The 24,750-nt window shown below is 38.8% G+C and overlaps 1 protein-coding gene across 3 annotated transcripts in view; it reads right to left on the reverse strand.

The window, feature by feature from the left end:
* The window catches only part of LOC108716118 (autism susceptibility gene 2 protein), a 312,040-nt gene extending 289,256 nt beyond the window's left edge, over positions 1-22,784 (reverse strand). The window contains exons 1-2 of one of the 3 annotated variants that reach the window (XM_018262255.2): positions 21,907-22,784; positions 11,621-11,729 (exon numbers count right to left, since the gene is read on the reverse strand). The gene's annotated coding sequence lies outside the window, so the exon portion shown is untranslated. Of the gene's footprint in view, positions 1-11,620; positions 11,989-21,906 lie in introns of those variants that run through there. The other 2 variants (XM_018262260.2, XM_041567109.1) reach the window with 2 other exon arrangements.
* Positions 22,785-24,750: the final 1,966 nt, after the last annotated feature.

A 24,750-nucleotide genomic window follows, 5' to 3' on the forward strand; every position in this document is an offset into this window, starting at 1 on the left:
TACTGTTCCTTTAAAGGAGAAGGAAAGGCTAAAAGTAAGCATGCTTTGGTCTATATAAATACACCAGTAAACCCTCAAAGTAATGCTGCTCTAAGTCCTCTGTCAAAAGAAAAAACAGATTTCCTTCCTTCTATTGTGTACACATGGGCTTCTGTATCAGACTTCCTGTTTTCAGCTTAAACCTCCAGGGCTAGGGCTTGAGCATGCTCAGTTTGTCTCTCTCCCTGCTATAATCTGAGCCCACAGAAATGGGTAAGCAGGGAGAGACTCAGGTAGGAAGTTATATCACAACAAACTAATATGCAGCTGCTATCCTAAACAAACAGGGAGAGTTTCTAGAGCTGTTTACTCAAGTATGGTAAAGTATTCTGCAGAATAAATATAGTATTATAGCATTATAATCTTTTGGCAATAAACTGCTTTGTTAGCTTCCTTCTCCTTAAACTACAAGGAGGTAATTTCAACAGACATAAGAATTGGAATTTCCCTTTAGTGACAAACCATTTTACTACCTCACCAAAAAACTCACTACTATTGGTTAGATATTTTTTAATTATAAGGTACACTTTAAATAATCTTTACAGGCATAACGTTGGAGATGAAAAAAGATTGTCATCGATTAATTTTTTTACTGTAATTAGGTACATACTGTAAAACGTTTAACCCTTTGCAGACTGCAACATTTTTATCTTGTAACAACAGTTGCCAGTGAACAGGTCACAGTATAGATCACAAGTGTTTATTGCACTGCCATGCTGAAACTTTCATGTCTGTGCCAGAGATTCAATGGTGCCCAGCATTTAAAGGGTTACATCTTTACTGTACAATGTTTACATATGGAGAAACAAGGCAATCAAACACTCACATCTGCTAAAAGCCACTTTTTATTCATAAGCCTGCGGCAGACAGTATAGCCAGAAGGCAGGTATTGCTTAGGAATACTAACTTCAGGGTTGTTCTTACTGCTCAATAAAAGTCGAAACTAATACAAGCTGAGAAATAGTAAGTGTAGGTTTCAGGACAAGTAGCATGATGAGATTCCAATTAACTAGTATTATATGTCATACTATTGCATTATCATTTTTATTCCTTTTTTACTGTGTGAAATACTGTATTATTAACATGTATAGGTATGGGACACACGCTTCTCTTTGATTTATAAGGCTAAACCAAGCTAGCAAGAAATGTAAACTATATAACTGCTGATGATGTTACATATATACTTGTTTCTTAATTGTGTTATCTTTAAGTTAATTTTTAGTATGTTATAGTTTTTTAATTATTTGTTTTCTTTCTGACTCTTTCCAGCTTTCAAATGGGGGTCACTGACCCCATCTAAAAAACAAATGCTCTGTAAGGCTACACATTTATTGTTATTACTACTTTTTATTACTCATCTTTCTAATCACTCCCTCTGCTATTCATATTTCAGTCTCTCATTCCAATCAATGCATGATTGCTAGGGTAATCTCGACCCTAGCAACCAGATTGCTGAAATTCCAAACTGGAGAGCTGGTGAATAAAAAACGAAATAACTCAAAAACCATAAATAATAAAAAATTAAAACAAATTGCAAATTGTCTCAGAATATCCATTTCTACATCATACTAAAAGTTAATTTAAAGGTGAACAACCCCTTTAACTCTTGTTTCTCTGCATTAAATTTTTAAATGTTCATTTATGTCAGAGAACAATCAGTGAATGAGTAAGAAATATAATACAATTAATATCATATAATATAAAAAGTATAGTAAACAAGGTCCCTCATTATTGACAATAGACTGTAAAGACTTCAAATTAGGAGATTCTGGCTACACATTTTAGGAGTTCATTTAACCTTATATGGCACTAACTGTTATAACCAGTATTTAATTTCCTGGCATATGACTCCGAGTTATGTATAAAGTACTAATGAATTAGCACTAGCAGGTAAATAAGAAACAAAAGCTAGTAGAGTACATGCACATAAAACCAATACATGTTTTCTAAAGTATCACTTTTGTTGCTGCCTTTATCTATATTGTGTGTTACAAGCTTATTTTATAACAAAACAGATTGCATCCTGTTATGCAAATCAGGAAACAAACAAGAAGTCTGGAAGTTTAAAATAAGTGGCAATAGCAAACAGGCAAAGAATTCCAAGAGTGCCAATCAAAAACAGATAGAGACAGTTTGATAGAGACTGTTTATGGACACAGCCTGGAAGATCAAGAAAAGTCATCAAGATTGCAGAAACTGCAAGGGCACTAATAAGTATTCTGATGCCAACCTGTAAAAAGAAACCTCTGTTGAAAAATCACTGGCAACCACACAACATTTACAAAGGACAGCTGGCAACAATCTATTATTTTACAGTATTAGTGCTAATTGTTTATGCTGTGTAGCCTGTGTTGTAATATTAAAACAACCTGTTTTATTGCTGAGTTTTGTACCGTACAGAGCAAACCTCTGTATTAATTGTATGTGTAAATTATATGTGTGCAGTAAATGGCTGGATTACAAAGTTGACAATGCAAATCACTGGCGCTTGTTCAGTAGGGACAGCAGAGTTGAAAACCGCTGCTTTCATGTATCCAGAGGAAATGTGTTCAGGGTTATGTCAATTTCATAAAGGATGAACAAAAAACAGCATCTGAGTGGAAGAACTGAGGTTAAAAATATAGGTTAAGGAGAAAAGGTATAGCATGAAACAGGTCAGGCAATTGCAGAACTTAATAATCATGTCACCAAACATTCCAACCAAAACAGCATAATACGAACTTCACAAAGTCAACATCTACAGTGCAGTCACTACTGCCAAACAAATTATAATAAAAAAGAAGAATTTGATGTAATGCCTACATGAGTAGGATATGTGTTATGGCCAAAAACGCGAGCCTTAAAAAACTAGTAACACTGAATGTGAAAATATTTTTTGTTTGTATCAGTTGATCTACAACCTACAAATAACCCGTTTCTTGGCAACCAATGAAGCAAACACACAATATTGATTTGAAAAAAAGGTAATTGAGCTTTTTTCCAGAATGGGGTTTTCCGGATAATGGATCTTTCGCTTAATTTCATAGTTACATAGTTAAATTGGGTTGAAAAAAGACAAAGTCCATCAAGTTCAATCCCTCCAAATGAAAACCCAGCATCCATACATACACCCCTCCCTACTTTTAATTAAATTCTATATACCCATACCTATACTAACTATAGAGCTTGGTATCACAATAGCCTTTGATATTATGTCTGTCCAAAAAATCATCCAAGCCATTCTTAAAGGCATTAACTGAATCAGCCATCACAACATCACCCGGCAGTGCATTCCACAACCTCACTGTCCTGACTGTGAAGAACCCCCTACGTTGCTTCAAATGAAAGTTCTTTTCTTCTAGTCTAAAGGGGTGGCCTCTGGTACGGTGATCCACTTTATGGGTAAAAAGGTCCCCTGCTATTTGTCTATAATGTCCTCTAATGTACTTGTAAAGTATAATCATGTACCTTAAGTCTACTGGAAAATCATGTAAACATGTAAACATTAAATAAGCCCAATAGGCTGATTTTGCCTCCAATAAGGATTAATTATATTTTAGTTGGGATCAAGGTACTATTTTATTATTACAGAGAAAAAGGAAATTGTTTTTAAAATTTGGATTATTGCGATAAAATGGAGTCTATGGGAGATGGCCTTTCCGTAATTCGGAGCTGTCAGGATAATGGGTTTCTGGATACCTTAATTACGTCATAGAATGCATAAAAGTTCTACCACAAGGAAACACATGAGCCCTAGGCTTTGGCATATTCTTTCAATTTGTTCATATTTTCCTAATGTTTTTGACATAATAAAGTCCTAATACTGATGTTTTACCCCGAACTCTCTCCTCCTATAAATAGGGTAATTTATTTAACAGGAGTTAATGAGCGCTGTACAAACCAACCCTGGGCTGAAATGTTTTTCTTTTTAGTTCTATTTTAATGGATTCATAATGAGGTCAACCATTTGAGCTCATAAAATAACATGGCAGATAGGTAGAAACAGTCAATGTATTTATTCGGGTAGTCACCACAAGTCACAAGGAAAACCAACCTCCTTTAAATAAAACCACTTCCTTTATATACAAAAAAAGAGGAACTTTAGACTCTGCCTAAAGAAAAGTTTGTTAGCAAATCTGTTCAAGCAGTTTAACTAAAAAAGTCTAAACATGTACAGGTAGGATCATTGGGTCCTAATAAAATTGACCATAGTGTGAATGAATGTGGTAGGGACCTTACACTGTAAGCTCCACAGAGGTAGATTCTGATGTGAATTATGCATATACTCTGTAAATTGGTGCAGAATTATCTATTGTAATAAGTCAAATCAACAGAACTTGCTGTATTTTTTTTTTCACTAGTCATCTGACTAGTCATCATCATCATCCTACTGACTGGTCAGTCAGATGACTAGCAAGACATGGTCAAGTGAAAAAAATATAGCAAGTCCAGTTGATTTGAATCATTACTATAGATATACCACGAGCTGGATGAATGAGATCCTTCACAGACATGGTGCAGAATTAGATGAACAATGCACAGATAATACCCTGTATAGTATAATTATCTACATTGCAAAATAATGGCCCACAACAAATATTCATGTACTGTGAATATTTTGTCAGTGCATTAATTGGTTTAATATGATGCATCATTGTCAGTGTATGGAACATTGGTACATGTTGAGGTTAAAGGGATACTGTCATGGGAAAACATGTTTTTTTCAAAACACATCAGTTAATAGTGCTGCTCCAGCAGACTTCTGCATTGAAATCCTATTCTCAAAAGAGCAAACAGATTTTTTTATATTCAATTTTGAAATCTGACATCTGAACGCAGCATTTTTTAGAGATCCCTTCCATAGTGGAGCTTACATTTAGAATTTAACTGAATTCCACATTTTACACAAATATTTTGCATATAAATTTGCAAAAAATATAAATAATGCATCAAATGCAACTAAATCCTGGAATTGGTGCATCCTTTATACTGAGCTCATCAACTACAGTCAAATACATGATCTAAATTCACTATTAACTTCACTCTTTGATAAATATACCCCCATAAGTACTAAATTGCAAAATTCTAGATATGTTAATAAAGGAGTAATAAATTGATTATAATTTGCTCACTGAATTGGTTATATAATGTTGCTAAGCCCATCTTTTGTAAAAAACAAAAAAAACAAATAAGACTTACATGAAAAAGTAGAATTGAAAAAAGACTATATTTATGTACCACATCCTAATAAGGGAATCACATTTTTCACTTGTAGGCTACATACATATGGTGCATATACAATTTTAAATGTATATGAATGCAAATCTGGTATATTTTAGCCATTTCCCAATTTTTCATGGACCTAATATTCATTCGAATTTGCATCCAAAATTGCATTTTGCAGTTATAAATTAGTAAGAATTGATAAAGAAAAACATTAAAAAAAAACATCTTCTTTAGTAATAATTAACCAAAGTTTGTGCTGATTTTGCATATTTGACTAACCCCCTCTATGTAGATGCAGAAGTTAGGCAATGGGGAGAAAGAAATTCTGGAGGTCAGAAAAATTCCTGCGCTACTATGCATGCCTGGCCTCTTTGTCATTTGTTTGCATACCATTTAGGATTAACTCTATGCATATAAATGTGCACATGTGCAGTAGTGCTTATTGCCAGTCATTTCAGTCCGATTACCGTTCTCACAGATGCTAATCTCTACAAATCCAGGCATCAGGTACACTCACTTAGTGTAATTGAAATTAAAATGAAAAAAAGTATTTCTTTAAAAAGGCTTACATTGTAAAAGATTGTGTTTTTCAGAATCCTATCACTTTGGAAGGTCTGCAAAAAGGACAGTCCCTTTAAATGCAGGAATTCTGTGCCAATGTGTATAAGTCCTTATCAGTGTTTCAGTAGAGTACAAAGTATATTAGAAAACACCCCTATAGCTGCATTTGCTAACTGCTAAAAAAATCTTTCTGCTTATCACAAACTGGTAATATATTACCATATAAGTAGAAGAATTATAGGGTTGGTCAGGGTGACAAGGGTCTGTAAAGAGCTGGGTAAAAGAGCTTTAACACTCAAGGCAGGGCTGTAATACATTAAAAGAAAATTAGACAAGGAGCTGTTATTGATAATTTGTTAAAGGGGACCAGTCACCCTAGAAATAATCTCAAATTTGTTTTATATGGTGTTAGCCAAACCAAATAAACTTTACTTACACTAAATAAATTATTTAAATCTTATTTCTCTGAATTGGATCTTCTGGACCAACTAGCAGTTAGGTCCAGATACAGATACAGATTTAAGGTTGAACTAGATGGACATGTCTTTTTTCAACCTAACTTACGATGTTACCCCTACCCTACACAGATTTCCCTCCCTGCTCCCCTCCAGCCTAGGTGGTACCTTTGCTAAATGTCCTTTACTCTTTACTTACTCCTCAGTGCAGTTTCCAGGCATCGGAGTTCACGGCAGCCATCTTCTTCTCTTCGGTAATCTTCGGGAATAGAGCAGCATATGGGCGCATGCGCAGTTGGAGCAATTATCTGTTTCGTGACAATTGTGCATGTGCCGAAAGTCACAGAAATTGCCGAAGCACCAGGAGAAGACCCGAAGATTACCGAAGCAGCTGAAGATGTCGCCCGTGAACTCCGCTGGACAGAATCTGCACTGAGGGATAAGTAAAGAGTGAGGGGCATTTAGCAAAGGTACCACCTAGGATGGGGGGGGAGCAGGGTGGGGGGGTCTATGTAGGGTAGTGGGGTAGGGGATTTTAGTAGCAAGGGTTTGTTTCTCCCGCTGGCCATACACGGGCCAATAAAAGTCGGCAGCTTATCAACCCGTGTCTGGGGCCCTCTGAAGGGCTTCCCCAATCGATATCTGGCTGAAAGTCAGGCAGATGTTGATTGGGCAGGGTTAAAAATTCCATCGGATTGGGGCAGCATCTGTTTGTTGATGATCCGACCGCCTACATTATGATCCAATCGTTTGGCCCTAGGGCCCATGATCGGATCAGCCGATATTTCCCACCTCAATGTGGGCATATCGGGGAGAGAACCACAGTAAAAGTAACGGTAGATGTTAAATTTGAACGATAAAATAGCAATAAACTGCAATTCCACACCTGGGTCTGTGAAGTCAAAGACATGACTGGTCACTTTCACTTGATAACATTATTATGAAGCTCCTTTATGACATTATCCCCTTGTATATCAAGCAGCATACACAAAACTATATGTTACTGAACAACTTCTTCCTATTACAGTCAAAGTTATTCTATCAACATCTGTAGAGCCAAAGGTTGCCAATATTCATTTTAAAGGTCATTTTGGGCAGAAAGTACAGATTCACTGTATGTCAACCCAAAATCATGGTATTAAAATGATGTAAAAAAAAAAAAGTAAATATAAATGTAGAAGTCCTGGGAGGATACAAACAGCAAGACAAAAAGTACTCAACAAAGAAAACTAGTACATGGTCTATTATACAGAATGGGGGACATAGGGTTTTCTTGTTAAGAAGTCTTTATATGGAATGTAAAAGTTCGCTCAAAGGAGAAGGAAAGGCTTTGTAACTTGCATGTGTCAAAAAACAAGAAACAACCAAGTGTTTGTACTTACTTACCTGAAACCCCAGGCCACTGCTCCTATCATTAGATAATTGCACCAGCCTGGGCTTCTTCCAGCAAGCACCATGGAGCAATCCTCTTCTTCTTTCTTCAAATTTGCAGGGCCAGACACATGAGTAGTAGAGTAAAATAGCCGGCTTTTTTTGCTTTTCACTCCACTGCACATGTGCAGCCGCAAGAAGAAAGAAGCAGCGGATAGAGGATCACTCCAAGGGTGCAGTTTACTCCTCATAGGAGCACTGGCTCAGGGTATCATGTAAGTAGGGATGCACCAAATCATTCAAGAAAGATTCGGCCGAATACCGAACCAAATCCGAATTCTAATTTGCATATGCAAATTAGGGGTGGTAAGGGGAAAACATTTTTTACCTCCTTGTTTTGTGACAAAAAGTCTCATGATTTTCCTCCCCGTCCCTAATTTGCATATGCAAATTAGGATTCAGGTTCAGTTCGGCCGAATCCGAATCCTGCTGAAAAAGGCCGAATCCTGGATTCACTGCATCCCTACATGTACACAAATGAAATCACTTGGGGGTGCCTAACTTTTAGCACCCAAGTAAAAAGCCTTTCCTTATCCTTTAAAAACAACGAAAGTAGAATTGTTTTGCTATCAACATGGATTTATGCTGCAATAGATAACATCATGTATATGGCACTAAGAGGAAAAGAAAATCAGTCATAAATTGAAAACAGTCTAATTAAACAAGGGACTATTGTAAAACCTGTATTGCCGGTTTTGGATCTTTATTGATAACAGATTTTCACATTATACATCCCACAACTGCATGAAGGATATTCTCTATTATTTCCTGGAACACTGAATACTAATACAGTACATAACCAGTGCTGGAATTGGGAAGGATTCACAGGGATGCTATCCTTCACTTCTTTTTTTCTGTGAAATAGCATCCCCTCAGTGGGGATGCAAGAGTTTTGCTCCACTCCACTTTTTTTGCATGCAAATACAATGCAGAGGTAAAATATAATATAGTTAAATATATAGAGGTTTAAAGGAGAGAAAGATTGCTGGGAGAGAAGTAGAAAAGATAGAGAGGTGTTAAACAGATAAAGAAGGTGAAGGCATCAGAGAGGGTTATAGAGAAAAGGAGAGAAGAAGAAAACAGGGGAAACAAAAAAGATAAAATGAAGGTATTAAGGTAGAACTTCACGGGCGATTTTGAGTGCAATACCGTCCGTTCCGACGTGCTGAGATGAACACAGGCATGAAGTCGGATGCACTGAATCTAAGGTAAGTAATAGGAATGCCGGACGTTGTCGCTGTGTGTATTCGACACAACACGACTGGCACTTAAAATCGCCTGTGGAGTTCAACCCCTAAACAGCAGCAGATGAAGGAATAGTGAGAGAATGATATATATGAAATAATCTTGGGTAATCTAGAATATGATGGGGTTGTGCTATGTTATGACACACAATAGACAGAAAAGGTGCTGTGTTTGCAGAAGCTGAATTGGCACCAAGAAAAGTCATATGCACAATTTTCATTTTTGGATCCCTACATGTCACATATGTATGCTTCACTTTAAAGTGGGTGAAACTAGAAAGTATTGGTGCGTGAGGCTTTTTATAATAATGGGTGTGGCTTACGGTTGTGGGGGGGCTTGTTTTAGCATGCTGAGCATCACTTTTTTCACTCCAATTCAACAGTATAACTGTATTAATACAATTAGCCAGGGTCATACTGGGCCGGTCAGACACTGGGAAAAAACCCGATGGGGCCCATGCCGACCCAGGCCTGCTTTTCTCCTGGCTGGGAACTGCAGGTGCCAATCGTGTTACTCCACCCATCCCCCCACACTCGCATGATTGCTTTGGCAAGGAGAAGTCAGGTATGTGAAGTGCAGGGTGGGGGCAGTGGTGGCACTTGTGGCTGGGGTGGGAGGGCCCAGGTAACAGCCCCAGTGGGCCCTGAACACCCCAGTCCAACACTGCATATAGTATAACATAACTAATGTATGTGACAATTTATTAAACCCACATGCTGGGCAACATGCAGGGCGATTTTAAATCCTTGGTGGGCCCTGGGCAAAGAGGCACTAGGTAGGGTGCCCCCTGAAACCACACCCACCTTTGGCCAAACCCCTAAATACAACACACATTTTACTACCAACACAACCCAGATAAGACACTATAATTACTATACAAAATGAATAATGAGATTATTAACCCCAGATGTGCCAATTTAATCCCTAAATAAAGAGCATATTAACCCCAGGCAGTATAAATGCTACGGAAAATAAATAATCAGCATAATTACCACAGATGTGCTAGCACAATTTGCTACAGAAAATTGATAATCAGTATAGTAACCCCAGCTGTGCCAGTATAATCACTGTAGTAATGGCCAATACACAATACATGACAATCCAATAAAATCACCAAAAAGCACTTCATTAACTCCACACATGCCAGTAAAATTGCAGAAAATGTCCAATAAGAACTCCATTAACTCTATGCATGCCAGACTAAAGCATTACCTTACACTTAATCAGAATATCAGCACTGAAGTTTTCTTAGCCTGTGTTCCCACAACTGCTTGACACACACTTTCTCTCTGTCTCCACAGAAGAACAGAAGAGCGGCGGTCAGCGGGAGAAGGAGGGCAGCAGGAGTAGTGGCAGTAACAGCCTGCAATAAATTCAGTGCCAACCCCCCAAAATCAGTGGGTCCTGGGCAGATGCCCCATAGGCCCTATGGATAAAGTGGTACTGGCCCTCTCCAAAACCTATAAGCACATAGATTGGACAGGTAAAAAGCAGTCATACTGCAGTGTGACTCAGAATAGACTCATTTATTCAATGAATTCAGTAAATTTACTTACAAGTAAACTTTCAAAGCAAGGTACAAAATAGTGCAGGTCCTCTTGCATTCAATTATGTTAAGTAACTTCTATTTTCAGGAAGGCACAATCTGTTCCAGCCATGTCAAACTAACAGTATTTATTATTATATAAAGGACATTATGTGGGCATGCATCTGATGGTCACTATCATCATACTAAAGGTTTATACAAGCTGGGACAGGTGGTTTCCATTATACTCCATGGAAAGTAGCACATGCTGCTTTGCTCTATTCCAACAGCTGACAGCCTAATGTTGATCATACATTTCAAGTTCTAGTTGTTAGATTAAGTCACCAAATGAGAGGATTGTCCACTGACTCACATAGCCAGATCAGTATGATCAGATTGTTGGTATAGGGGCCAACAACTGGATCATACTGTGAGCCTACTGAGACTACGTGCCAATGTGGTCCTAGCCCAGCTATTTTCCTCCATTCTCACCTTACACATAACAGCAACTAGCTCATGCCTAGCATTAGTCTGCTGGGAAACAAAACAGCCAAGCTTCTCATGCACTGCTATGCAAGCAAAGCCCTTTGGCTCATGAACACCAAAGTAATTCTATTCATAGTCTTGAGCGGGTGGGAGGAGCAGAACACAATCTGTATTGTGAGCAGAATTATATGGGAGTAAGTCTAAAAGCTGATGTTACATGGGATTTCTGTCTTGCACCAACTTTTAAAGAGTTATGATATGGATTACCTCTAGTAAAAGACAATGTTGTAGCTACAAATAGCATTGTAATTTGTATTCTTAGATTAGTTTACTTTTTTTTGCAGAACTTGATATATTTTTAAGTATTAGCTGCTCTGCTTCCATCAGAACAAAGGCCAGATTGTCATAGGACTGCAGAACTACAGTGCTCCCCTTCTAATAACCGGCAGTATGGACAGTGCTTGTATAACAGTACAGTTTTGTATCGCAGCAAGGAACTTGTTTTTAATATTGAATGTTTTTTTATATTGAATGACAATGCTGGTTTAGTTTCTAAATGGAACATGTATATTTTAGCAGTGCAAATATCTAGTGCATAAATCCTTAAACTATCAACTGCAAATAAAATCATCTAAAAAAAAAAAAAAAAAAAAGAAACTGACCAGTGACCTACTTTGTGTAATTGGCTGATACAGAACTGCAAATCTCACACTTTCATTTACCACTCCATGTGGCAATTTGACTATTCATGCCTCTCCATCTTGCTTCAAGCTTTCTTCTTCCTACATAGCACAAACCATTAGCAAATTAATTCACATGTTAAACAACAACGTGTCGAACGTGTCAATGATCTTGTCACATTTTTGTTTCCCTTCTTTTAAAAGTATCAGTTTATGGTTGTATTTTAATTAATCACTGCCTGAAGTACTGACACAACTGAGGGAAGGCTTGACCCAAAACATCTCAGGTGTCTTTCTTCTCCTTGTTTTTAAATTCTGACATATGCAGCTGATATTTTGTTCTATTCCAAAGTGCAGTGAATTAATTAGCTATTTACCTCACTTTAGTCAACAACTAATCACAGTTAGTTGGGAGGCCCTGCTGCTTATGTAGCCGGCTTGCCTCAGCAATTCCTTCTTTTACAAGTGACAGTTCAGCACCCATTTAATTGACACTGAAATGTAATAACAAGTCTGGCAACTAAAGCCTTCATTTGCAATCTCGTTAAATAGAAAAACTGTAGAACAATTAACCTGAAACCCCATTCTGACCCATGGCAAAAAAAAAAATGTACTACTAAACCTCGAATTCATCTGGTCCGGCTTTTTGGGGTGACAACTTAAAATTTTCATGGAAAAATAGAAACTCGAATTTTTCCCTTACAGTTTAATGTAATGGCTTCCATATGGTAAAGCATTAGCCTGGCAAAACCTATTTAACCCAAAGCTCAGGTAGTGCAGCGTTTAGCTATACTACCTAGGAAAGTTAGGGTGGCGGTGGCGACCCCAGGATTGCACATCATGATAAAGGCTGTATCCTTTGTCGTTTTCATCCACTTCCTTTCTTTGAATGGGATCTGGTAAAAAAACTTAAATATTTTGTAGATTGCGGTACAGGTGTTGGTTATAAATGGTAGATGTAAGTCAATGTTCAGTTTAATTTTTCTGCCCTGCTCACTAGTGGTTTTCAATAAACACCAACAGTTAAAACTGACCCTTTGAGCAAGCATTATTATCTGTTATTTTTATAGTTCTGACACAATTGCACAATGCTTTACAGAGATTATCCCTGCCCCATACGGGCTAAGGTCCCTGTCACATTAACACACAGTTCAAGTTTCAATTAGAAGCTAATTAACCTGCTTTTTGGAGTGTGGGAGAAAACACACATGCATGGGGAGAACTCATAAACTGCAACATTATATTATATACTTTAGATTGATCCATTTTATTATAGGTATGCACTGACTTTAGATTGATCCATTTTATTACAAGTATGCACTGAATCCATAATGTTTGGATTTACTGAATTATTCACAAAGGATTTGGCCAAATACCAAGCCAACGCCAAAGTCAAACTTGCATATTAGAATTTAAAAAAAAAATCTGGGATTGAATCCTAAAATTAATTATGGTCCACAGCATCCCTATTTATTAATTCCATGAATCTTCTGGGCTCCTTCACTATACCATGTGTTCTGTACATGTGAGTATTACGTTTGTTATGGTGAGGAACAGTAAACACAAGACTGTACATGAAAAACAGTGATGGATATTAAATCTAGAACGTTATACAAAAAATGGAGCCTGTGGTTAGGGATGTAGCGAACTGCCGATTTGGTGTTCGCGAACGCCGTTCGCGAACACCGGCAAAAAATGTGAACGTTCGCGGACAGTTCGCGAACTTCGAACACCCGCTAAAATCGTTCGATTCGAACGATCGAAGGATTTTGATCATTCGATCGAAGGATTTTCATTCGAATCGAACGATCGAAGCCATTCGATCGAATGCTTTTCATTGAATCGAATGCTTACAATCGTTTGAACGAATGGAAATCGTTCGATTTTAGCGGTCGAAGGAATTCGAATGGTCGAATGGTCGAACGACTTGTATTCGAATCGAACGCGAACTCAAAATGCGAATGTTCCCAAACGTTCGCGAACATTCGGCGGACGAGAACGGTCGAAGTTCGCGCGAACTAGTTCGCAGCAGAACAGTTCGCTACATCCCTACCTGTGGTTAATACATTTATATTTCTATTTAAATTGGAGAAAATTACATTTCAAGAAGTATTTAAAATCTCAAATACTCTCTCTTTTTGTTTTTTATTTTACTTACTGTTATCATTACCATAAACAGACATCTTAATGATTCTTACATCTTTACCTCTAAAGAATTGTTCATAATGTTCTTTTTGTAATAAATCATCCAGTTCATTTTATTACACAATTTAAAAATTGTGTAATAAAAGGGGGGAGGGGAAAGATTTTGCACAATGAAACAATATATATTAAAACAATTCAGTGAGAATTTGTAAATAAAAATGCAACATTTGGCCATTACAGAAACAATGTATCAGGAATCAATTCCCCTCTAGCCTATCATTCTGTGTGTGTATGTTAACCACAGAACACGCAAGGCATTGTTGGAATTGAAGTCTTGGCTGGAGGAGAGCGGACTACTGAAATAATGTAGCAATAGTATAAATTGTTAGGAAAAAAGCGAAAGGAAGCAGCTGGAATTTATAGACTGGAGTAGTGTATGAAGTTTGACAGTGGGGTTGGGGAATATACAGTCTACTTAGAATTTTACAAGGGAATTTGATACAGTGTAACATAAAACATTGTTTTTTAAATGGAGTCCTGTTGGTCTTGGTGATGCTGTTTGTATATGGATGGAAAATACAGCTAGTACAGTTGTGTAACTAGAGCGCGCCAGGCCCCCATGCAGACCAATGTTCAGAGGGGCCCAGCGCACGCTGACCCCCATCCTCCTGTCCACTTCCTGCCCCACCCACCCACTCCCCACCCCGCCTGACCCCACCCATTCCCCTACATGACTCTGCCTACTCTCCACACCAACTCCACCCACTCCCCCCCCCTACCCTTCCCACTTCTCCCCCCCCCTCCGTACGATACCTCCGCTCCATGTCAGAGAGCTGCTGGGGAAGGGGGGGTGGTTTTGTAAGCTATAGAGGAAGCAGACCCTCAGATCCATGCTTCCCCTATAGTTTTGCCACTGAGCTATAAATTCCTTACATGGGATGATGCAGGGTTCTGTATAGGGTCCACATTTATTTCATCTGTTCCTTAATGACTTGGAAAAGATCACTGAAAGTGCTCATTTTGATATAACTTGCTTCTGGACATTTATAATCCTGCTGGATTTCACATCTGGCACAAGGCAGCCCCGTACATAGAAAAGTATAATTCTTTCTTTACTAAAACATTATAATTACCCTTGTTTTCACAGGAAATGTATCATAATGTTTTTGTCTGCATACCATGGTGGTGCTTTATAAATAGAACTTCTTACTTACCCTCTCGATGCAGATTCAGGGCATTGGAGTTCACGTCAGCAATCTTCTTCAGTAATCTTCGAGTCTTCTTCTGGCGGTTCTGCAATTTCCGTGATTTTCGGCAAATGCGCAGTTGTTCAGGACCAGCAGACTGCTCCAACTGCGCATGTACCGATACGGCACTTACTTCCCGAAGATTACCGAAGAGAAGAATATGACGCCCGTGAACTCCGCTGGACAGAATCTGCACCTAGGGGCAAGTAAAAACTTAGGGGCATTTACCCAGGGTAGCAGCTAGGCTTGGGGGTGGGGGGTCTATGTAGGGTAGGGTTTTTTAAATAAGGGGTTGAATTCTCCTTTAAAGCTAGTCATACATGGAATGGTCCATTTGTTTTGTGAGGTCACCAAACAATATTGCTACTCAAGTTCTGGGCAATGGCCTGATGCAGTCTACATCTCACTGATCTGTTAAACCTGCCCTATGCACATGTAACAGGGGGAGCTGGGAAGGATGTTACACCATACACCACTGGTCTGGAGTGGCTGAATCAACAATTAATGACTCTAATAACTTGTGCAGTTCCAAAGAAGAAACCTTTAACTTCTTTATTGTATATTTTCCATATGCAGTTATTCCCAGTTCAAATCAGTTTCTCGGACTTCATATGAAACCTGCCCCTACTCATGATATAGACATGACATTCTACAAAACCCTAATAATCAAGCTGTCTAAATATTTTAAAATGATAAAACGCAGTTTTATCATTTGACATTTTTTAAATGTACAGCAAAACAACAATTTAATTGTAGGTCACACTTTTTGACTTTCTGCAATCCCAGTGACACTTTTATTACCTTAAATGACACAGAAGAATCAGTGACTAAGGGACTTTAATTACTTAACTATTTGTTTAATGATACACGGATCTCTTTTTTCAGAAAATTTTGCATTTTAGCACTGAAATGTATGTACACTAATAGGCTGATTCCATTCCTGTCACCAAACACACATAGAAGGTAAGGCAGCTTTTCTGGACAAGGACTGTGGCAAGCCTAAATAAGTAAAGTAGATGCCTAGGAAACTGGGGAAAGGAGTTTATGTCTTGCCTTGCAGATAGCTAACCCAGGCCAATGCAGTTTTTTAAGAAGAGGTGTATTTGGTCTGGGGTAAGAGGTAAGTTACTGGGCTCTTCTTGTCGAAAAGAAGAGGTTCATCTTCACAAAAGTTATTCTGTACACAACAAATTAATTAATTTTTTTCTAAATTGCACATTTTACAAATTAGATAAATTTTCCTCCACACCAATGTTTCCCAGTAGAAGCTTAATAAGGCAGGGCCACAACTATTAAAATTGTTACAGTTGGATACATCTGCTGAAATCATTTCCACTCAGCATTTTTGAATTTCTAGCAAATACTATATCAAATCGTAACAGTTTTGTAACAAAATGTAATTTTGTTACAAGTGCATTATACTCTTTTAAATACAGAAGGAATCGGCTCAAAATAAGTAGTGTTTCAAGTTGTTCAATTGAAGTTTTTTTGCAAAAACCGTACTGTTCGTGGCCATTTATTCCACTTCTTGCTGCCTCCTTTCCCAGACTGTGGAAGCTGGTGGCACTCAGCACACTGCAGTGTAGTATAGGAACCAATCACCAGCTACTCTGACCTGATAGGGAACTGAAGCCTTTCTTTGCTTGTGTGACTGTAGGGCTGTGATTGGATATTCACTATTAGGACACCCCCACCCCATATTTAAAACCCAGTCAGGGACTGTAGTAGATTTATATGGAGCTCCTATAAAGGGGCCATTTTTGAAGATAATATTAACTTATATTAATGAATTAATCTGATACAAATGGTTGATTCCACCATAAGACAAGAATTTGCAATGCACTTCTGACATACAGCATGGCCGATTTGTTTCCACTAAAAAAATATCAGGTTGAGGAAGCACACATATAAATAATAAGAAAAATGATAAATACATATTAATTTAAAAAAAAAATCTGACGCACCGACATTATGTTATTACTGAAGATATTTAGTAACATTCATAAGCCCGAATAATATTATCTGCCTCTGTTTATTGTCTTTTTACAGAGTTTTCCTGTTGTATATTTAATGTGTATGAATTACAGGGGTTGTTCACCTTCCAAACACCTTTTCAGTTTAGTTGTTTTCACATTGTTCCCCAGAAATAAAGACTTTTTTTCAGTTGTTTTTCACTGAATCTAAGTTTAATGTTACTGTCTCTGGAGTTTCAGTCTGGCAGCTCAGTAATTCGGGTGCAGCATCTAAACTGTTACAATTTTGCAACATTTAGTTGGTACATTTCTCAGCAGCATCTGTGGAATATTAACAACTATTGTATCAATTCTAACAGCTGTCTTAAATGAAACTCAGGGATTCTGGACAGCAGGGACAAATACAAGAAATGTATCAATGAAATGTTTCAATTTAGAACAGTTACATAGTTGGCTGCTTTAGAATGACATAAGAAAGTGAAAAATTAAACTTTACACTTCAAGTAATGGTAAATAAAATATTTCTGGTGAACTATCTGAAACCAACTGAACTGTAAAAAGTGTTGGAAGGTGAACAACTCCTTTAACAAAAAATATTGTGACAAAAAAAGACTCTAGATATAACCTCTCCTATCCCACAATTCAGGGTCATCTGTGCCCAAGCATTGCAAAGAAACACTTCTTTTCTTCCTGTATTGTAGTTGATTTCCTGAGCTGTCCCCACCAGGAGCATTACATCTAAGGTTCATCGAACACAAGGCATATTGCCCGCTGGTGGTTTTAGCTGCCAGAAAAACCTGATATTGCAGACTTTCATTTGCATTAATAAAATGTGTCACCAGGGTTCTTATTAATACATAGGATACATGGCCATGTACAGGTGCTTCTCAATATCCCGTGAGCCTACATGCTAGGTTTCCCCTGGATTCCTGTACCAAATGCATCTTCTGTAACTTTTTTGTCTAGACACCCTTTACATTCAGCACTCTAGTTGAGAACACTACCTGTGATTCCACCAAGTCTAGTAGAGAGTATAAATGTACAGTCTAAATGTAGTCATCCTTATGGTCTAAGGTAAATTCTGGTTTAGAGTACTTTTACGAAAAAATCAAAACTGCCCACGCACACCCAGGCCCTCTTGAGGATATACTGACCCTGGTGCTCGGTAAAAAGGGCTTCGGTAACCCCACAACTGTATGAAGAAAAGATTCACCGGCACACAGGTACTGCTGGCAGGGTGAAAAACCCTTGCTTTAAAATTTATTAGTGCGACATGACGCACTAATAAATTTTAAAGCAAGGGTTTTTTTACCCTGCCAGCAGTACCTGTGTGCCGGTGAATCTTTTCTTCTTAGAGTACTTTTACACCAATGCAAGTCTGTCCAAATGGTGAACCACAATTTCCCTGCAGTTGATTTTTATGGCCCCTATTCTATCCAAAAACTGAATGTCGTCTTTTTTAAGACATCATTTTGGTATGATTCGGCTCCTTAAGATGTTGTATAATCGACCCAGATGGGCAGTGCAGTTCTAATGCCTGCTGTACTGGTTTGTGACTAGAGATGAGCAAAGCACTTGTGATTCATTTTGCAGAGACATTCCATTTGGCAATCTCCCATCACACACTGCCAGCATGTCTAGCAACAAGCTGAGCAGCATTCTGTATAATGACTATGTTAGAAAATAAATAATTGGGTGCTGTGAATAGACACTGACAGTGGTCACTAGCAAACTCATTGGTGCCTGCAATCACTTGGTGGCTGCAGATTGAATACCTGCTCTAAAGGGCTCAGTTATGTGCAATAAGAAATGAGTGTGACAATTACAATCAAGAGCATCCTATTTTAAAGAACAATTCTAAACCACACATTTGGTTGCACTGAGGGATGTCAATGGACAAACACTACCTGATTTGTGACATGAACTGGCATCTCTATTTTACTACTCAATCGCCTACCTCATGCATTCTCTACCTGCAATGTATTGTATGGGTTCACAAACCGACCTACAAATTACAAGTGTCAACTGAAATGGCTCTCGTGTGAAGGACGCACAAGGGACATTTATTACAGTGCAGGTTGCCTTCATGAGAAACATTAGATAGTAGTGACAGCTTATGATATGTGACATTATAAGAACCAGTAGTAGAGATTACAGGGCTGGTGGATCAATGACTATTTAACATTTATTCTGGCACGCTGTTCATAAGTCATGCTTTTATTTTTTTTGCAGAACAATGCCCAAGTCCAATGCTTCCCCATCCATGACAAAGAGCAGAAATGTACACTGGCACAGACAGTGCTCAAATAACAGTAAAGAGCAGGTGACTTTAAAGAGCTGGACTGTGGGTACTTTGTGATCATGAGCTATTTCACTGCGTACCCAAGCAAATTACTCCAATGAGTCCTACGGTTCATTTTAATGCAAAGTTCATCTCATTCATTTTATGGAAATCACTTGGGTCCTGAAACTGCACAGATCTAGCAATTACTGCCTGCACAAGTGGCCCAGCCATGTTGTTAGCAAAACGCACTATTTATAAACACTTTTGTTAAACCTTAGTTGCTATATCATAATGAAATAGTTGCATTAGTATATTGAAAATAATTTGCTTGATACAATCAACTACAAACATTATTAGGCATTGTCCAAGAAAAAAAGTTCACAGACAGAACATGAGACACTTAAGATGGCCATAGATGTACAGATATAACCGTATCAAACCTCAATTCACCGTGTGTGGAGTGTCCCGACATTATTCGTGCCATGGCAATTGGTCGTTCAGTCGATTGGACAGGTTGGAAAATTTCTGTCAGCTGCCGATAATATCTCTGCATGTATTGCAGATCTGACAATATCAGTGGGAGACTTTCACCAACTTTTTCAGAACATTGTCTGATTTGTTCTTTTACTACTTTATTTAATCTGAATGATTAGTGGCAGGTCGGGAGATTGCACAGAATGATCGTTCGTTGGATGTTAAGGTAAAGCTGCATGTCTATGGCCACCTTAAGGCCTTTATTCTGTAATATTGCAAAGCATGAGAACCTATGTTGGGTTCTCAGAATATAAAGGACATACAGCAGATTAAATACTGAATCAGCTCAGGGTAACAGTTTGGACTCTTACCAATGGCACAGCCTACTTCTTTTGTTCACCAATCACATGTATAGCTCTGGGCACAGGCATTAGAATGCACTATTAATGCACCAATTGGCAGTACTGTTCACCGGAGAAAAGATAATGAACCCAGCTGTTCATTAAAGAGTAGCTTTGTGGGGATTTTATGGAGCTTTATATTGTGTATACACTATCACCTGTCATGTGGATAATATGCCAGGCACACTTTAAATAAAGATTTCACTTGTACTTTGTGTTCCTTGTCATTCAAATCTATTAGATCCTACGTAGTTGCAACTTTACACTTAATGCAGGATGACAAATTGTGATCAGTGCGACCATGCAAACAGATGGAAAATATTACTGATCTGTTGGTATGGTCCCTACCTTTTCTATCCATTTGACTGCAGTTACGTTAGGTGAGTTTAATTATTTTTGGGGAGGCTAATGTACTAGGAAGTTGTTTTTTTTTAATTTATACTTTTATTTTGTAAAACCATAAACAAGATTTACAGTTGCTTTGTCCATTTTTTTCTAAAATGAGTGAGTCCAACTGTTTGCTGGGAAGCCCACAGATAGAGAAGCAATGCCCAACTTGGGCCAATCACCTAAACTGACCAACCATCTTGCTTAGCCTCTACTGCCACATGATGATTACATTACATAAGACACAGGCACCTTGGCATTCCCCCAAATACAAGTTCATGTCACTGGTGAGTGTAGATGCACTGCAGAAACAGAGGAATACTACTAGACATTTGGGGGGGGATTCCTCTCAACAATTAACATGAACAGAGAGATTAAATACAAGTGAGTGAAATGTTTCTTTCTCCTGTATCGTCACCTGCAGATAGAAAGCCTGTTTTGTAAATATGATTTCTCTTTAAACAACATTTCATTTCTAGCAGGCACGTCAGCCAATAGCGAAGACCCGCCTGGCAGATGAAAAAGATCAGGCGTGCACTAAATTTAAATTATAGCTCAGAGAGCGAGACAATGTTTATATGTTTACAGAAAAAAAATGATATGATTAGACACTTCCCTAGTCACCTCCAACCATGGGGAGCACAGTCTGTTCCCTGGGCAGTGTTTAAATCAAACAAAGCACTACAATAAAACATGAACTTGGGCTGTTTCATGGTTTGTGCCATTTTGTGCTCTTAGCTCCTTCAAGTGTCATTTGTAAAAAACACATAGTGGCTTAAGTACACCCACATGTGGCCCCATCAGATACTTTATATCCATAGCCAAATGTGCAGACAAAACACACACACTCTTATAAATCTGTGACAGAACAAGATTCCAACTAAGGGATTTCCTCATCAGGCTGCACATTCCTGTTGCTCTTCCCTTGGACCAGAGATAGCCAATCTGCGGCCTTCCAGCTGTTACTATACAGAGTAACAACTCCCAGCAACACCGACAACTAAGGACAGTGCAGGATTGCTTGAAGTTGTCTTCAGCCAATAGCCGGAGGGCCGCATAATGACCGTGCCCGCACAACATACACAGGCTCTGTGACATGCGCCCAGAGGAACACTGGCAGTATATACGGTAATGCCGCTGCACTGCTCCCTGTGCTATGTGCGCCTACTCTCTGCACTACGTCTTCTCTGGGATGTATTCATATAAGTAAACATATGTGTGTTATTAATAATTATGCCCCCTCCCCCAGCCACAAGCTACAAGACCGAGTCTCGTCTACTCTCGCCACCTTATCTCTGTCGCCCGCCAGGCTCTAGCAACTAGGAGGAAACGGGGCTCGAAAGACAGACATAACATCGGTTACTTAACTGCACGGCGACGGATCCGGGCGGTCTCTATGGGGACGGGCTGACAGGAAAGCACGGAAAGGATACCTCCGCTAGGCGTCGGGCTGATTCATATCACTCCGCTGCACCAGCCTTAGAAAGAAGTTCCAAACCCAGGCAGCTTGCTTGAGAGCCAAGGGGATCCCATACGAAAAGCTTCGTCACCTTCTGATAATCGGAGATACGTGATTTCTGCCGGAGAGAAAAAGTGTCTTGTCTTGCGGGAAGTCCTGAATGAGAGCTGTAAACTTGGGCTGCTGCACAGTGACAGGAGAAACGATGAGGCATTCACCAGAGGTCACAGAAAGCGAGAAGACGGGCAGCCCCCGGGCAATTGCAAATCAGGTTTATCAATAGATATGGTTTCTTTTACTTGGAATAGTGACTATTAAGGGCATGTGTGTGATATAGTTCTGAGGGGAATGGGAGATGAGCAAATTACATTTAAGTGCACGGATTTCATGTGAAAACTTAGACTGGGAACTGCAGCCCAGTGTGCCCAGCACAAGTGTGAGCAAGTGGAAAGCACCTTGTATTGAGCGGATCATAGCATGAGTGAACCAGAGACATGACATGTTATGGCACAGCATGAACGTAAAGTCCAACCTTGTGCACAGAGCATGAATGCATAGGGGAGAGTACACTGAATGATGAGCAATGAAGGAAAGTACATCCCTGCTGAAAGAGCAAAAGTGAGCAATGGAGGGGAAGTACATCTGATATAAACTTAAAAGAAGGCATGTCTCATGTAAGTGAGCAGGGAAACACATGTTGCACGTGTGACCACATAGGCAGACACTTTATTGTGCATAGATTGTACATTAGATCAACAATGGAACAGTGTGCATACGCGCACAGAGAGTAAACCATTCCCCCTATACATAGAGCACAAGTGTCAATAAGGGAAAATTGAGTCCACAAAGTACATACGTGAGCAGGCCCGGATTTGTGGAAAGGCCACCTAGGCCCGGGCCTAGGGCGTCAGAATGTTAGGGGGCGGCATGATGCCCAACCACACCCACATTGGCTTAGAAACATTGGGGATGCACAGGATCCGGCTCTGACTTCAGCTTGGCTTTAATTGTACTCTTGATTTGTATAGAGAAAGTCGACTCTCCAAATTCACTAAAGTTGTGTTCTGGACTGGAACAACAGTTTGTGTACAAATCTGGCCTATTCATAAAATGTATTAAAGGGGTTGTTCACTTTCCAACGGTTTTTTCATTTCAGTTGCTTTATAGATATTTCAATAAAGACTTTTTTTTCATTGACTAACTTTTACCTATTTGTGTCCCCTTTTCTAATATTGAAGTTTAAAGTTTACATATATCACCTTATGCGGAACACAAAACAATTTGTTTTCCGAAGTCGCCCGTAATTGCCTCACGGGGAAACTTCGAGTGACTTTGGAAAATGAAGCGATCCATGTGCCTGCCCCCAGGCGATTTACATTTCAGCCGGCAGAAGGCACTGGAAGGCAGATCGGGGAGATTAGTCGCCGAGAAGAAGAGGAATTTTGTCGCCTGGCGACTAATCTGCCCGTGTGGCCAGACCCTAAAGGGGTTGTTCACCTTCAAACAACTAGTTGTTATCAGATAGATCACCAGAAATAAAGACTTTTTCCAATGACTTTCTATTTTCTATGTGTCACTGTTTTTCTAATATTGAAGTGTAAAGTGTCATTTTTCACCCTCTAAAGCAGCTCTGGGAGGGGGATCAAGGACCCTGTAAACTATTCTAAATCGATACATTTAGTTGATACATTTCTTATCTTTGTCCCTGCTGAGCAGAATCTCTGGGTTTCATTACAGGTAGTTATTAGAATTGATACAATAGTTGCTAATACTCTAGAGATGCTGCTGAGAAATGTATCAACTAAATGTTGCAAAATTGTAACAGTTTAGAGTCTGCACCTGAATTACTGAGCTGCCCGACTCAAACACCAGAGACACTTTTTTAACTCCAATAGCTTATTTCAATTTCAGTTTAAAGGGGGCCAATGTGCATTAAGAGACCTTGTGTAGATTGACCATCCAGACCCATACCAAACTACAGTTATATCGTCTTACCTTCATCCTGCAACTTTCCTTGTATGTGAATCTCCTGTGCATATCTAATTTGCTAGGGTTAAACATTTTTTTTACTAAGCAAAGGCATTGAGATATGTTTAGCACATCAGGAGTTTAGAAGCAGCTGAAGAGCTTAGAAAATATCTTCTCTTGTTGGTTTCTAAATACATCACCTGCTTATGTTTTTTTTTTACATACAATGACCACTCTTATTTGGCCCATCAACATGCAACTAACCTACAATACATTATTACATTTTCTGACAGAAAGTCAGGTGTGCTGTCCAAGGGGCAGTGTCAAGATGGCAGTCTTGCTAATCGTCAGCATGTGGAGTACTGAAAAGAATGATGGGTTATACAGAAGTACAGCATCAAGAGAAAAAGAGGCAACCAACTAAACATCTCATCTCAATGTGCAGCAAATATTATATTCAGCCAGAGATGGAACAGCTTGTAAAGGGAAACAAATACATAAATGAATACAGATCATAATGAAGGGATGATTAGATACATTGCAGTAACTGTGAAACAGAGCCATGAAAAGGATAGAAAATAGAGCAGGGTATTCACTGTCATTCTGACCTCTGTCATTAAAGTGTTTATATTCTCCACCCTGCAGACTGTCAGTGATTGTTAATACCTCATCTCTGTGATTACATTGCTTCATATTATAACCCTTGGTGGATTTGCCTCTCCAGCTGCCTTGTTACTGAGACTGAGAAATGCAGGACTTGGTGCTTCAGTGCTGTTCAAGAGACT

The sequence above is a fragment of the Xenopus laevis genome, chromosome 1L (genome assembly GCF_017654675.1).
Source record: "Xenopus laevis strain J_2021 chromosome 1L, Xenopus_laevis_v10.1, whole genome shotgun sequence".
Taxonomy (NCBI): Eukaryota; Metazoa; Chordata; class Amphibia; order Anura; family Pipidae; genus Xenopus; species Xenopus laevis.